Here is a 4974-nt window from a genome sequence, read left to right as displayed (position 1 = left end):
TGGGCGTCAAACTGGACCCCCCCCCCCCTCTCTCCTTACTGTAGCTATCAAAACTATCATAGTCTAAAACTATCATCTCATATCAAAACTATTATAATCACATTATCTGACTTTATCAGTTATAACAATGAGAAACGGTAAACAATTTGGCAAATAAATGACTTATAATTGTGCTTACCTGGTCCAGATGATCCACAGTCCCTTTGCATTTGTTATAATCCAGGATGATGTGGGGCTTTCTCTTCCCAGAGTCCTGGACTTGTAGCTCACGGTGCCTGGTGCTCAATAAGACAACCTTTTTTCTTTGCTTGGGGATGTAGGAAACCACAGCCTTGCCCCCCCTGTAGCGACCTGGACGGGAGAGACAATCATCGAATCTTACTGCCTGATTAATTTGCTCAAATCTTTTTTTTTTTGACATGGTAGCAGGAAACAGAAGAGCCCTGTCTCCCCATTTCACAGGCTTGTTGTCGTTTCATGTTGAGACCTGTACAGGCTAACCAGCATCACAAGCCCCATGTAAGCCTGCAACTCCTCATCTATGTCCTTCCAGTCTTTTACTGACCTGTTGCCCCTGCGGGTTGGTGAAATGCAGGATTAGCTGCATAATGTCCTCTGCAAAAAAAAGATGGAAAGTGCTCACAGGGCTGCTGATCCTATACGAATTGCATAATGGGTTGGTCCTGGGGTTAAAATGGGGGGAGGAAAAAATGGCAGGACCTCTTCGTGTGTGGGTTGCCACATGATTTCTCCATTTTTAGATCTCCACTGGCCATCCTCCAGTCTTGTCTCTTCCTCCTGCTCTTCTTCCTCCTTCTCCTTCTCCTTCTCCTCCTCCTCACATGAGCTGCAAAGCTCCTCGGTGCCTGGCAAAAATTCTTCTTCGCTGTCAGAAGTATCTCCACTGCTTGTGGAGAGTGCAAAACTGCAGCAACAGCCTCCTCTAAACTGAGTGCACGCTTCATTGTGTCTGTGCAGAAATGACCACTCAGACCAGGCTGCAAAGTATTCTCATAGACTTCAAAGGTGCACCTGAATAAACATGCTATACCATACATCCAATAAGAGAGAGGAGGCACACTCATGATCAAGAAAAAACATAAACGCACGCCTTTGATCTCTCTCCCCCCCCCCCCCTTCTGTCTTTCTCTCTCTCTCTTACACACGCACACATACATACACACACAATACCATTTTATGGTGGTTAGCTGTTTTATTGTCATGCATTTTACAAGGTAAGATAACCATGTCCTGCATTCAAAACCACTGAAAATGTCTATGGTGGTGCTGTGCCTAATATTGTGCTGGTGTATGCTGGGTAATGGCACAGCTAGCGACTGGGTGACTTTATTCACCCGCTTCGGCTGTTATCACTCCATACAATGGGCGTTATTAGCACAAATCAATCCCATAGATATGGACCATTTCCTGCTAGATTGTTCAGAAGGTTGTTATCATCCATCCAGATGGAGGATCACTAACAGGAGCGTGGGAAGACTCCAGAATCCACTCTGGCTGCAATCCGGTGGATACAGCAGTGTTTACAGGTAATACCATTTAAACGGACAGCATTTATAGAATGACTATTAAAAATCAGCGAGTGTCAATAATGTTAATGTGGTTATGTTAGTAATACACCGAGTGCTAATATAACAGCTTTAAGATGCATTTGTAGATGTTATTACGTGTTTTACTGTCTTTATGGTGCTAGCTTAAAGTTACGGTGTAAACGTTAGCTTATATTGGAGTAAAGCTGTTACTGTTTAAACGATGTTAGCACAGAAATATTAGCTTCTGTCATGACTGACGAAGTTACTAGTTAATAAAGTTTCCAGTAAAGTGTTTAATCGCAGCCACAGACTGACAGCAAATATCTCGATTAGCTTCAGTGCATCTGTAATAAATATGTGCAAGTTTCAGTGCTTCGTTTAAACTGTATGATACTTATACTGACCCAGGGTCAGTGTAAAATACAATCCTAGCTGTGTGAACAAAGCCTGGCTCCTTTAATCCTGCATGAAAAACCTCAGGATGCAGGCTATTATTACGCTTTCCTGCTGGCACACCTGTCACACCTGAGAGTCAGCTAGAAACTTACAGTGACGTGGACATCATGCAAAGACTGCCAGACTCTGTAATACTGCAAATGATCAGTGACTCAAGTTAACACTAAACTTTAAACGGTGCCTCTGTGTCTCTGTGTGCTGAACATTTAGGATTGAGTCAGGCTGCATCTGTGTTAGTCCTCTGACAGACTGGTGACCTGTCCAGGTGTGCTCTACCTATGACTACTGGGACAGGCTCTAGCTCCTGTAATAGAAATTTTATGTTATTCTCATTTAAAGCATTTAAGTGCTTATGCATATGCTTAGTTGTGACACTGTTATAGACTGTTCAATGAAAGTTTCTAAAACTAGATGAACTTACTTCAGCAGTTTGAGAAAACAACTCCCTTTACAGGTGCTGATAACGTCAAGGGCACAAAACAGCATAACCATTGATCCGTTAGGTTTCATAGCGAGACACGTGAAGTGGCAGAGCTGACATGACTGAACTGTGATGTTTGATGTGTGTTTGCTCTCCTGTGCATAGTAATAAATAGCATGATCACAGCTCTTTCTGTGTTGCAGACTTTATTAAAAAAATTCCATGACATCTACTATAACTGAACCAACCTGGTGCTCTTCATTTATGGAGGCTGTTGAGTCTGAATGTTGGATGTTGTGTATCTCGTGTTCTCTGGGCTTTGTTGTCCTCAGTCTTTTTGCAGGATCAGAAAACAAAACCGGGAGGCGCGTAAATGTTTCTTCTCCATGATGTTTCTTCAAATGTTTCTTCTGGATGATGATATGACCGTGACACGGGATGCCACCTTTGGTCTTGTGACGAAGCAAAGCTCAGGAAGAAGTGTGATTAAATGGTACCCACATGTTGAGAAGGATGTACAGGGCACCTGCAGCCAAATCCAAGCTTCAGCTTAGTTGTAGTTGCAGAATGCTATAGGACTGAGACATCTAAGGCATCAAATGTTTGATTAAATGGATGAAAAAGAGAAGTTTTTTCCCTATAATTATCACTTCTTAAAATCTGTAGCAACTTCAAGTCTGTCAGCATGCTGAGCATGCTCAGAATGTGACAATATATTTTTGTTCAATATTTAATTTCTTTCAGTTGCAATTGTTAAATGAAAAAATATATATTCTTATAATTTAGCAAATGAATTTATCAAAAAAAAAAAAAACATATATCTGTATTAGTTTTAGTAAATTAATTTGACACCTGTATTGAAAATACCATATTGTATTCATACAGAATCAGTATGGTATCATTGTTTGTCTGTTCACTGATTGTTGAAGCTAAGAGCTACTTTGATCTGTTTAGATCTAAAGTATCCAAAGTTGAGTTCTAATGTTTCTTCACCCCTGTGTGTGTGATATGTGATTTCCTACATGCTGGCAGAGCAGAGCAGCAGTTTGTGCTCACAGATGGTGACGGTGTGGAGAGACGGTGGTATTTCCTCAGAAGAACCAGCAGAGTCACAAAGGACACCAGTCCATCTCACCACCTTGACTTGCTGACTGATGTTCGTCTGCACTGCACAGAGGAAATCAACTGACCGAGGTTTGTCCAGTGACGTGTTATGAAATGTATATTTGTTTTATGCTTACAGATATGTTTTTCTTGACAGGCTCTGCAGAGGTTAGACAAAGCAGAGAAAACATGTGCTTTACATTTTACTGTGATTTATTGAGATATTTGTTGCCTGATGTTCAGCAGGAATGGAGAAATAGAATCAAAGGGAGATGTTTTTCCTGTTTTTGTAATGATGTAAGTAAATCTTCAATATTATTTATTTGCTTGGTTATATTAGGAGCGTTTCTGAGTGAGGGAGAGAGGAGTCATCATCCAGGTAAAGTGACGTGGATCAGTGGATACACTTGTCTCCCCTTTAAAGGAGACGATCCAAGTCATCCTTAAATGTTAGCGCTTTCAAATACACAAACATTTTTAAAGGACAAAAATGAACATCCAACTTTGACTGTAATACAAAATAAATCTTTGCATGTGTGTTTTCAAACTCTCAGATGGGCAGTATATCAGTCTTGGACTGTCTAACCTGCCGGAGCAGCACTGAATGACCACCGCACGAGCATGTTCCTGCAACATTCAGCATCTGATCCTTCATCTGTGTGCTTCTGCTTTTGGTAAGTAGAGTTACCCAACTCCAGTAACTCTAAACACATGCCATCCATTTCTAACGGCCTGGTTACTTCCTGTCAGTTACTTTAGAAACCATGTGGTCACCTGACCTAACACTGTTTCTTCTTCTTCCCCTTAATGTTGAAGTGTCAAATGTCAAACAGCTGGAGAGGAAACTACACCAGTGTACTGGGATGTTTCAGCAACACGTGCCAGATGCTGTTCCTTCATGGTGACATCACCAGAGACAGTCCCGCCCACCTCAGGACCCATTGATTATGATGATCTGATCCATCAAACCCCCAGCAGGTGAACTTTATTCATGACATAACACCGCAACAATGTAAAAAATTAAACAGCAACAGTCTAAATGTAAAGTGCATTCTAAAGTCCTCTTCAATAAATTGTATGCAAAGAGTCATTCAGGTCACTACAGAACCCAGAGTCTTCATCATTAAATCTCTGGTTGCTTCATTTTTCTATCCTATATCAGATATTTTAAAGGTTATCTTAGGTAAAGTTCCATTCTCATGGTGAGGCAAAGTGCTTTATGTGTGTGTGTGCCCGTGTCATGAACGGCTATAAAAGGCCTATAATTAAAGAACAAAGCGGGGTTTGAGTTCGAGTTGCGGCAGACTGTCACTACTTGTAAATGGAACGCAGCCTTCCTACGGCGGACAGCTAATAACAGGAATCGGACGCGGTCCAGCCAAGTCCACAGCAACCACCATAGCAACCGCCTAGCATGACCTTAAAAACATATTCTGTCTTCAT

General features: G+C 41.4%; 1 long non-coding RNA gene across 3 annotated transcripts; it reads left to right on the top strand.

Moving 5' to 3' along the window:
* The first annotated feature begins 1710 nt into the window (after positions 1 to 1710).
* LOC112431248 (uncharacterized) lies at positions 1711 to 4534 on the top strand. Of its 3 annotated transcripts, none has more exons than XR_013094813.1 (5): positions 1711 to 2920; positions 3460 to 3621; positions 3872 to 3980; positions 4086 to 4205; positions 4348 to 4534. It is a non-coding gene; the product is annotated as an uncharacterized LOC112431248 (long non-coding RNA). The 3 variants fall into 3 exon arrangements; XR_013094814.1 differs by having other exon boundaries at positions 2181 to 2920; positions 3872 to 3910; XR_013094815.1 differs by lacking the exon at positions 3872 to 3980 and having other exon boundaries at positions 2181 to 2920.
* The last annotated feature ends 440 nt before the right edge of the window (positions 4535 to 4974 follow it).

This window comes from Maylandia zebra, linkage group LG20, assembly GCF_041146795.1.
Source record: "Maylandia zebra isolate NMK-2024a linkage group LG20, Mzebra_GT3a, whole genome shotgun sequence".
Classification (NCBI taxonomy): Eukaryota; Metazoa; Chordata; class Actinopteri; order Cichliformes; family Cichlidae; genus Maylandia; species Maylandia zebra.
Note: the sequence above shows the minus strand (reverse complement) of the source record. Positions and strands in the feature narration are given on the sequence as shown.